The sequence below is a fragment of the Amblyomma mixtum genome, chromosome 1, assembly GCF_055824585.1.
Source record: "Amblyomma mixtum isolate Tamu chromosome 1, ASM5582458v1, whole genome shotgun sequence".
NCBI lineage: Eukaryota > Metazoa > Arthropoda > Arachnida > Ixodida > Ixodidae > Amblyomma > Amblyomma mixtum.
In genome coordinates, this window is record NC_143012.1 from 49242242 (window position 1) to 49253976 (window position 11735).

Sequence of the window (11735 nt, forward strand, 5' to 3'; positions counted from 1 at the left end):
ACACACACATACACTACGCTCGCCCGCTCCGCAAGCTCCCCTCTCACTCGCATACACCAAGCTGCCCCGCACGCCCGCAGCACAATTTTCTCCATTCTTGACCGGAGCGGAATTCCAGCCACGACTAACAATGAGGGACACCACCGCTTTTGAGCACCCGCGAGCAGATTGGCACTTGCGCTGGCACGTGGCAAGTGCCAGCGGTGCGAGCAGCAAGCCCACCATAGCAGACTTCCATATTTATGCAACTCACCTACTCCTATCTAGACACTACACGCGCAATCGTGCAGCGCCATGCGCAGCAAATGTCGCTGTACTATTGTGGAGCAGCTCTTCCGGAAACCGCCATTTACAAGAGCTAGTTTTGAATCATAATACCCTGTAGCCGAGACTGACAAATGATTGCATTCCTAACGATTTCGGTATCCGTGGTTTGCACACCGCTGAGGGAAAGTACTGGTATTTCATGCAGTGCAAACAATGGCAAGAGATGCTGGCATTGTTTTTGCTGCATTGCGCGCATGCATATCACCAGCTACGCTCCCATATACCTTTCAAGAATGTTATCCGTGCATTCTTTTTTTCTTGCAGTGTGTGATTGACATATAATTTTGGGGGCATGCTTTGCCACTACAATGCTAGTGAAATCGCACTGTCCACACATGCACTTCGCCACTGGTAGAGGCAGAAACAGAAGGCTTCATTCACTTCCATTGATGTGCATTTTCAAAAGACAAACGCATGTTCCTTATAAAAACAGGACCATTTTATTGCAACATCTGCTAAGCACGTTCAGATGCCTTGCACAACTCCCCCACACATCATGGTGGCAGCCTGCAAGCAAACAAGACCATACCAATGTCATATGTGAGTCTATTTTCAGGAAGTGACAGGAAATGTCAGTGCTCAAAAGTGGGTATTAGCTTGTTCTTTACTGCTCAACCATTGCAGTTACTTTCCATTGACTTAGTGTTTCAGTAACACACAAACACATATGCTTACCTCCCGTCATACAAAAATGTGAGGGCAGTAACGGAAAAGGAAAGAAAATATGTGCATAAACATAGCAAGTGGACTGAAAAGTCCTTACATACATCTAAGTAATTTGCTGCCACTGTAACAATGAGAGCAGATATGTTAGGATAAAAGCCTGCTGAGCACGATAGAAACATATTCTGCTTACGCCATACAGGGTGATACAAAGCTGCTGGAACAATGATACACTGCTTGTTTTGATGTCACCAGCAGTTCACGAAGAAAAAGCTTACCAGCAGAAGGCTGTATCCATTACACACAAGCAGAAAAATGTGAGCTGTGAGGTTGAATATCCCTTGAAAGTGTATATTGATACTGTGCTTCCAAGGAAAGTGAACGCCACAAGCGGGCTAGTAGCAAAAGAAAAGACGCAGCTATAGAACAGAAGAAAGGAGCAGGCATAAGAAGTACAGCATGTCCAACTAAGCTATACTTGGGAAAAAGAAACAACTCAACAGTGCCGTTGCAACGGACATATAAAAGCCCCACATTTTTGAAAATATAAAGCGGAAAGAAATGAAAACACACTGTTTCATGTTTCATATAGCAGGGATCTCAACGGTTACATTTGAAAATCAATTACAAGCATATTTAGAGTGCATTCATCCACAAATGTGCTTCAGCGCCTTTTCAGCTAAGGAAAACACCCAACTCAAGGAGGGCTGTGTAGCTTTCAAGCATTTGTATGAAACAAGTGATAAGTTTATAGCAAAAATACCCTCTATAATGATTTTACCTCACATATACTCACCTACGAGGCCATAACAGGAGGGCGGAAAGAAAAACTATATTGTTGCAAAAGAGCAAACGACTAGGCGCCTTACGAAATGTCACAGTGCCGTGACACTGGTAATCTTGCACACGCGTTCATGAAAAACCGCACTCGATAACACACACTACGAGGTAGCTCACGCACGCGACACAGGTACAGTTGGGACTTCAATGCAGATTCTAATAACAAAATTGCGGTCCGAATGGCTCACCTGCGTTTGGCCCTGACATCAGCCATGCGCGTACGAAGCTTTGTCATCGTCGACCTTTTGCGCTGAAGGTATCGCCGCCGATTCCCCATTTGACACTTTTACACACAAAAAAACTGGCAAGATAACGTGATAAAAAACGGCGCTGCACATAAATACAAAAGCACAGTAAAAAAAAACACCAACAAGCAAAACAGCACGATACGCCGATGACAGCCTGCGGAGCAGCCGAAGAAGCGACCGAAAGGCAGGACAGGCTTCAGCGTAGTCTGTCGTCCGTACCGGTACAGAGTACCGGGGCGAGAGTTGCGGGCGTCACACACACAGGGGAGGCGCTGCGCACACGTTTCAGTAAACCCCAATAGTTACTGTCTCGTACGTCTTGCTTCAAAATGTTTGACAGCGCCACTGTCGTTGACCGGCGGAACTCCATTGTTGAGTCAAAACGCCCGCGAGATTCAAATGCAGCAGCCCCGTCGACCAACAAACGGGGCGAGTGCGAGCTAACATGAGTCGTTTATCATACCCAAATTTACATCACTGGTAGTTTAAGACCAGCGACTTCAGTTCCTGTCAAAAAAGCCTGGAATATAACAGTGATCTTTCGCGCTGGATGTATTTTGCGGAGGTTACGGCGCACCAAAAAATAGCGCAATTGAATGGCGCAGTAATACCGTTCTGTTTGTCATAGCGAAATTCGGCCTTGAGCAGATCCTTGAATATTTCCTAAATATTTCGCGTGCAAAATTTGTTCCCTATACGACGTTTACTTGCTTCTAAAACTCAGATCAAAAAAGCGCAGTTTCTAGGTTACGACCAACTTTGAACAATGAAAACTAAAAAATTATGACATGTAGCTCAATGAAATTTTCAAGAATTAACAACATGGGTACTATCTACAATCCTGCTAAATATGTTTGTGATTTATGAACTGGACTAGGAGTTATTAATGCACAATTCTTTTAAATTTCACACTTTTTTATGGCACCAGTTCTAAATAACCACCCAATATAACTCAATAAATTGCCTGTAAGGTCCTTGAGTCACACTTAATCTAAAAGCTGCAGAAGCAGTTTTCTTTTCGGAGCAGTAGTTTTCGTCAACAGCAAATCCAACGCAGGCAAGTTGAGCAAAAATATCGTTTTATGCCCCTCGCTCTTTTGCTCACTGCTATCATACTAACGTGAATAGCTTTTAGCGACACATACCATCGCAAAGAAGATACAATTATCTTTACAATGCGCTCAATATCATTTCTCTAGCGCAAACGGATGAGCCACACCGCTCACACAAACATGACGAAAAACGGCTGCTGACCGCCGCTAGCGTGGTACCGCCGCCTTAAGCATCCCAAACAGACATATAAGCTAAAATTACTGGAAAGGGATGGGGTTGGGGATTATTCGCGGCCGCCTGTGTTTTTTTTACATGAACTTACCTCACACTGTATAGGAACGCCGTGCATTCTGCCTCCATCGTAATGCGGCTTTCGTGGCCGCCTTTAACTGGTGACGACAGGTTGAGAGTCGAGAGCCCTAACCACTCACCCAGAGCAGCAACTGAGTAAGCATTGGGATACTGAATACAAAAAGGATAGCCTTCAGCTTTAAACGCTTTCACTGCCATATTCTATACATGAAGAGGCTTCAGCAGTGAGCCGTGTTACTAATTATGGTAATTATGGTAAACTAATTATGGTACACCAATTATGGTAATTATGATACAACTAATTATGGTAAACAGAATACTGATTATCAAGTAATAAAGATATTTAACCGCCATGGACGCTACGTTGATTTTACGCTAGCATTTAAGTCATTCAGATCAACTTATAAAGAATTTTTATAGATCACTGAACATAATTTATACATATAGGTACCCATAAGGCGTTTGCAAACCTTTAGTTTTTGTAAATTTTCCCCCGGTTTTCTGTCAGTGTCATCGATCACAAATGCTAATTCATGTCTTCACTAAAATGTGTTGTCGCGAAACCTAAGTTTTTGTGTTGTTTCACCGCGGAAGTTTGTTTAATATGTAACCATCATTCTGTGTTTATATGTATCTTATATTCTCCTGTCATTATGTATACCGTTTCAACAGGCGGAAAACCTGTATATGTATTGAAGCTGCCCACTGCTAATTTCAGACGGGAGATGAGGCCTTGTCAGGCACCATGCCTTTTGCCTTGTCTTCCACTTTCAGTTGAAAGAAAATAAAATGTTTCTCTCTCTCTCAAAAGTCACAGCTCATTAGATGGTTCTATGCTACAATGGCAAAAAAATGTATCAGACATTCAAGACGCTACGATCATGAAAATTCTCAACATACCATGTGTAGCCTCAGGTTTTAGCCCTCCTTTGTTAGATTTGCTAAAATACGCACTGATACCATAGCGAACATTTCATTATTCCCTCTAAAGGTAGCTCAAAGCAACACTTCCGTTATAAATTCATATCCGCTCGATACGAAGTTCCGAATGTACAGAAAAGTCATTGTCGAAAGTTTCCCGTGTTAGACCATACGCCTCCGGAGAGTTGTAGCGCACAATCAGCGTGGTGTAAACTGATAACGCTTTTATCGCAAAATAGATGCATTATTTACACACTGCTGCGAATTAATCGCGAGGCCATACAAAATACAGTTTCGCTTTTGTTACCTGTACATTGTTAGCAACGCCTGTGTTCTTCGACATTCACCAAGAGGAACAGAGACCGAAGGTCACGGTTGGTGAAGTGTGAAGAAGATAACCGATGGAAGCATAATCAACGTCGTCGGATGTGGTCGGGAATTAGAAGGGTATGCGATGCTTGCCGCCCGCGATGAATAATGGTAGCCGGGATGCAGTTTCCTACCGCACTGGACGGTAGCAGGCTGACGATGCAAGTTTCATTGCTAAGAAATTTTGGTCACCACTGTGCATTAGGTTTTTTATCGATGAAGTGAGCGTAACTGATAAACTGACAGTATATTGACAATGTTAATTTACTTTTCGCTGGCTTTCTACACTGCTAAGACTGGTATCACGAAAGGCAACAGAAGAGTAAGATAAAAACGCCAGCAACTTGTGCAACAGGGGCCATCTTAGCGCGACTGTTACGGCGTATATAAAAAGTTTTGGCTTCGAGAGCGCTGGCGGGAGGATTATAATGGTTATAAAAAATATCGTTGTAGGTTGCAGCTATGAAGACATATGACTACTCTTAGACTATCTGTGTCCGTCATTCCCTGCGGCAAAATCGACTATCAGTATGGCATACAAAGCAACCCCAAAATACAAATACCGAATCAGAGTACATTTATTTGCCCATAACTTCAAAAAACACCGTATTATTACAATCATGAGTCATTATTAATCTAATATCAGTGCCAATATCAAGAAAATGTTTTATAGGCACCGATTCGATTTTAGGAACAATCGATCTCAACAAAATTTTGCTCTTTAACCTATACAACTTTCAACCATGTTGATAAGAGATTTAAAACACTCCTCATGCGTCGGTGGCGAAGCGTCCTGATGTTTCGTAGTGCATTTAATACTTTTATATTCGATTCCGTAATACATGACGTAGATAAAACCCCAAACTTCTTACCGGTATAGGAGCGGTAGAAATGTTGCCGTACTGGTGCACGAAACATTCTGCCTTTTTGTCAAACTTCGTTCGGGTGAGATTGCTTAACAGCTCTTTTCTTTCGCCGTCAGCCCTTACTGTAATGCCTTGAAGAACATGAAACAAAAAAATACTGTCTTAAAATGCTTCCTTCCTACGAGCACAACAATAGTGAACTAATAATCCTAATACAGAAGAATTTTGCTTAGTGAAGGTGTATTTATCCAGGTAAAGAAACTTCTCTTCCTTTTAACGTAAGGTCATTTACGCTCATCTGGTCTCTTCGTACATACATGCATTTCTTATGTTCTTAAGCACATTTGACCGCCCTAAGCTTGGGAGGGTTCAGGACTTAAATTCCTCCTGCCTTCGTAAGATTAGCGTCCCTGATTATGCGTGAGGAGCCGCACGTGCTGAGATCAGAAGCAGACCCCTTGGGCAGTATACTTTTGACGGACACTGTACATAAACAAGGAGCCCTAAGCCCGAAGGCATATGCTTAGAGTCATCGCATAGTCTGGTGGACAGGTACTGAGTAGAACGTTAGGAAACGTACGTCATGCTTTTAACCCTGTGTCGGTGGACATTCTAAGCTTATACATTCAAGACAAGATACTTTTTCACGCACTGATATTTTGATAAAAGGGCTACCTAGCTATTTTAGTATGAAAATGCGGACAAACCCTGTTTTAGGATGGTAAGAGTAAGGGGAAATCGCTACAACAAGACTTAGTGCAAGCTACCGATAGCAGCTGAATACGAGGCAATGCTGAATGGTTCTTATGTTGATAATATGAATACAAAAAGTGTGAAGCTGATCACCTTGTAACCATTGCGCGATGTATTCTATAAAGAAAGAATTTATTGCTGCCATCGCAAGATCGGGGGAAGGCAATTCGGGGTAGAAATTTGTATTTCGGCTCTTTCAGACATGGCACAACCGTTTAAATGAATTCAAACAGCACTCATTACTGAGTACTCCTAAACACTCCGCCGTTTCCTGTTGACATGACTGCGAACAAGGTCTGCCTTTCATGTAACCACATTACGGGTTTGTTAACAATTGTTTCACTATATATACTATATATTTACCTGCCATGATAATGTGACAAATTGCTTCAAGGGAGACATTACTTCTCGCCATTTCACGTAAAAGTAATATACACCTTTGTCTGACTTCAATGTAGGTATGCTCACCTATTTTCTATCAGTGTTTTTCTTAGAGTAATGCATCCTTACTGCTCTTGTTGACCAGCACAGCACATCAATTATGCACCTTTTTATATTTAACTATGAGTGCATACGGGAAACGGGACTCATAAACTCGCCCTTATAGAAGATATTTCACTGTATATTCACCTAGGGTGTCGAAAGCATGTGCAATTTCGTGGCCAATAGTTACTCCAGTAGACCCAAAGTTGATAGAGCTGGAAAAAAGAAAAGGCTAAGCTTTACTGGCCTAGTAGACCCAAGGTCATCGGCGTCGCAATTTGACCTTCAAGTGGAGGAGCGGTGGAGGTATGGCAGTCACGTGACATGTTCCCCCTGCTCCAGCGGGTTCGGGCGCGCCTCTTCCAACAGGCGTGCCTGGACCGAGTGATGCTCCCCGAGGAAGAGTTCCTTCGGCGTTGGAGCACTCGCTTCATCGCCGTCGACAGGGGCCGCGTGACCGTACGGCTCCTGCCTTATTGAGTGTGTGCAGTGCGCGGTGTTGTTGCGCGTTTCTTATTTAGTTAGGGAGCTTGCTTCCCCCGCGGCATCCGGACATTATGGACATTATTACGTGCAGTGAATGACTTTTGTTTGCAGGGCGACAGTAGTCGCCGTCGTGTCTTGAGTGATCGCTTTCCGTAATCGAGCGACACCAGTCGCGACCTGTACTCTTGTATTTTTTGAGGGACTGTCGTCCCTTATCGTGTAACCATGGGGTCCAATAAAATTCTCTTGAGACATTCCACGCCACTCGCCGCAGCTGCAACCGCGCGCCGCCGCGCCGCCTCGGCAGCTGTGGCCACGTGACTAACCATGTGACTAGTTGTTTGCTGGAAAGGGAGCCGGCGCCGCTCTCGCGGCATTTGCAATGCAGTTCTCGCCATGGACAGAGCGAGTAAGCCGGAGCCATCTACGCCGTCGGTTTCGCTAAACCACGCTTAGCTGAGCTAAACTGCAACCGTTTTTTTAAATTCCCACACCTTTTGATTATTACAGAGTGACTATCATATCAACGTTTGTGCGTCTTATTTATATGCCTAATTCAGAGGGGCAACGTACAAATAATAATTAGCCGGGTTTCTTCATGAATTTCACTTGAAGATGTTGGTCATAATCCTTATGCTTCTTATGATTCTGAAAGAGAGTGAAAATTTAAAGTGGGCTCTGAAAAGCGCGCCTTCAGCCTACAGTACGAGAAGAAATTCGTGTCCCCTTCAACAAGATCAGGGGCTCAACGAAGACATTAAAATGAGGTTCATGACGTAAAAGACGCGGTTTTGCCAGTAAACATTGAATCTTTGGTGTGGAAATCGAAAAATATAAGAACGATTTTGGAACGAAACGAAATGCTGTACGTTCGCGCATGTCGTACTGCGTAACTATTGTTGCGTTTTAGTGCACTGTTATTAACCTATGGCGTAAGCTATGCGGAGGGAGAGAGGAGTCTATTGGGAAGATTTAAGCCACAAAAAATATTTGCCATAGGCTGTCTCCTCCAGGTTGCCCATAAACACATAAGAATTTCGAAGATCGTGAAAACTTTTAAACCTTTACGGCTGAATATAACGATGAATATTTGGCAATTTCCTCACTGGCGTCCCAGAACCCTCCTCGCAGCGCCGCCTCTCCTCCTCCGCTCTTTTCTCCCTTCTCCTCTTTTTTTCTTTCACGGCTGTTGCGCTCTTCGGTCTATTCCTCCGGCGAGTCTGCCTCCGCGCACCGCCGCCGCGAATCTGCGCGTCTTCTGAATTAACCGCGGCCTGGTCAGCGCGCCTCTCAATGTGCTGACGCATGAACACGTAGGTGGTGGTGGAAACGTTTATTGCCAATGATGTAAATCGTAGGGGGCGCCTGGTTTGCCGCAAAAGTTTGCATGATTACGAGAATTGGTCTGGGTATCGGGCATGCAGCAGTATTGGGTATTGAGCAGTCCGGGACCGCAGGCTGCACATTGGCGACAACTACAAACCCGGACTGCTCAATACCCAATACTGCTGCATGCCCGATACCCAGACCAATTCTCGTAATCATGCAAACTTTTGCGGCAAACCAGGCGCCCCCTACGATTTACATCATTGGCAATAAACGTTTCCACCACCACCTACGTGTTCATGCGTCAGCACATTGAGAGGCGCGCTGACCAGGCCGCGGTTAATTCAGAAGACGCGCAGATTCGCGGCGGCGGTGCGCGGAGGCAGACTCGCCGGAGGAATAGACCGAAGAGCGCAACAGCCGTGAAAGAAAAAAAGAGGAGAAGGGAGAAAAGAGCGGAGGAGGAGAGGCGGCGCTGCGAGGAGGGTTCTGGGACGCCAGTGAGGAAATTGCCGAATATTTGGCTTTTGCTGTTGTCATATAATAAAACTTTTCAGAGAGTGCAAAAAACAGCTCTTCAGGCGTACAGCTACGCGACAATAAAGATTCAAAACTAACCACTGAGAATCGGGGTCAGCATATGCTCTGCATAGCCAAGTTTTATTAAAGCATCACCGCTAAATGCATTTGTGCTGGCGCAGCGAATGAAATGGCTGTTTGCCCGACGCAAAATTCACAATATATTGCTAGACAACTTAAAAAGCGTTAGCATTTTTTAGAGATGAAAAGTGGGAGGAGGGGGCAGCTTGTAAGACACTCGACGAACAAACAAGGCATTTAAAAAATTGCGAGGACACTTTGGCAACTAAAGTGTTGAGAGGCGAAGGCGAGGACACTATGCCGTGGCGACTTCCGGTGTATGTGACGCCACACGTTCCCGTGGCTATGTCGATACAAAATTTTGCGTCATTCGGGGATCTTAAGTGTTAATTACGCTTAATTACACATTTCCATCTACTTTGACCCAAATCCGACGTTTTTCCCACCATTCTGTGACAATTTTCACTATGCCGTGACGACTTCCGGTGGATGTGACGTCACACCGTTCCCGTGGCTATATCGACGTCCGCGCTATTTCGACGCAATTTTGACATGTTTGCCTATAATTAATTAATTAAACTATCTACAGTCATCAAACTTGGCTTCTAGGTTCATTTTTTCCTCCTCTATTTGAAGCAAGCATTGGTTTTTCTTCTATCTTTTTTAGTTCCCGAGTCAAACGCGTGTGACACGCTTTGTTAACGGACGACTGTATGAGCCTTTAAAGGCTTTCGCCTTAATAAACAGGGGTTATATTACACATACAACTCTTCTTTGCGCATTTCAGTCTTAAAGGTTCGAACTGCCCCGCGCACGTCTGCTCACTACGTTGGCGCGTGGTGCGCCGGAAACGCTTCTCCCGCCGTCCACGCTGCTGAGTCCATGCGCCGCACTCTCAAAAACATCACAAACAAAAACGCCATCCAGACGGCGTGGGGAAGAGAGGAACGAGGAAAAGAAGGCGATGCTGTAAGGGCAACGCACCGGGCCAGACGTCACGTGTGCGCCCTCCGATGAGACGACTGCCGCCGCCTGGGCGGGAGTAGGCGCCGATGTAAAGTTGCATCACGCGATCGCTTACTCATTTTATGCGCCAAGGAAGAGTGAATGAATTCTCTTCGGTAACAGTATGAAAATCTCAAGTCCTTGGAACTGAAGCTAGTGCTCGGAAGGCCGCAAGTCACGTAAAATCATACATTACCGCCGGAGCGATAGAGTGACGCTAGCTATGAGTTCTGTGGATAATGGCTTCCGCTTGAAATGAATGTTTGTTAAAGTAAACGCTCAGTGTAGAGTTGGTCTGCGGGTTTCCGAGCACAGGCCACGGTACATTTTAGAAGCTTACCGAGGGAGTCCGTAACCAAATAGTGGAGACTGAAGACGGCCCCAAGGAACCTCTGAAAAGTATTTTGCAAGCATCATATATAAACGGTCTACGCAAAAAAAAAACATGTTTAACGTCAACGGTAAATCTCAATTATGCGCAAAGAGCGTTATAACGGCATCACGAATTATTTGTGAGAAATTTCACTTGATGACCACTTGCAGAAATTACGCAATCGCGTAACGATCGCTCGGCGTGGCTGATGGAGGGACAAGTGTTTTTTGTAGCGAAAGCTACATTGGCCACGAACTTGTGATTTCGCTGTGGCGGTGCTCCGCGGAGGCACAGAGACCGACCTTGAACCGTCGCTTAGCAACCGCCGTAGCTGGCGGACGCCGCGCCATCGCCGCGCCATCTGGCATGAAGTCACACCACGCGCATCGCCGCGGAGTCGCCTCCGCCGTTTGGTATGACGTCCCACCGCGTGCCTCGTCGTCGCACTCGCTTTCGCTACGTGTATCCTGGCACAGGCGAGCTAAGCCACTGCCAGTTTTTTTCTGCCAGCAGTACCTCCTCCTCCTTGCACCGTCAGCATGACCGATCGCGAAGAGGCGCATAGCGCTGCTTAATTGCCCTTGTCTCTCCACATGTCGTGCAACTTGAGTACTTTCCTAGCGGCTCATGAGGAGTTGTAGTGTCTCCAGGCCGCGTGTTAATCCAGGACTTACTAAATTCAAGTAGCGGACGACCTGAGAAATTAAATGTACAGCTCGGCCCTCGTGTATAGCACCCACTGTCCTTAATAACATAGGGGTGTGCTAACTTGGGAACAGACAACACAGGAAATGTCACCGCGAATAGGTTTGGTTTGATTTATGGGGTTTAACGTCCCAAAGCGACTAAGGCTATGAGAGACGCCGTAGTGGAGGGCTCCGGAACTTTCGACCACCTGGAGTTCTTTAACGTGCACTGACATCGCACAGTACACGGGCCTCGAATTTCTCCTCCAAAGAAATTCAACCGCCGCGGCCGGGATCGAACCCGCGTCTTTCGAGCCAGCAGCCGAGCACCATAACCTCTGAGCCACCGCGGCGGCCTCACCGCGAATACACCCCGAGACGCAGTCATAGACAAGCGCAGACTTTCAGTTTAGTTTATGTTCGG

The 11735-nt window shown here is 45.5% G+C and overlaps 1 long non-coding RNA gene across 1 annotated transcript; it reads right to left on the reverse strand.

Moving 5' to 3' along the window:
• Positions 1 to 744: 744 nt before the first annotated feature.
• LOC149366289 (uncharacterized) lies at positions 745 to 2276 on the reverse strand. The gene is made up of 2 exons (XR_016283693.1): positions 2019 to 2276; positions 745 to 834 (listed from the first exon to the last, which is right to left on the reverse strand). It is a non-coding gene; the product is annotated as an uncharacterized LOC149366289 (long non-coding RNA).
• Between the last annotated feature and the right edge of the window lie 9459 nt (positions 2277 to 11735).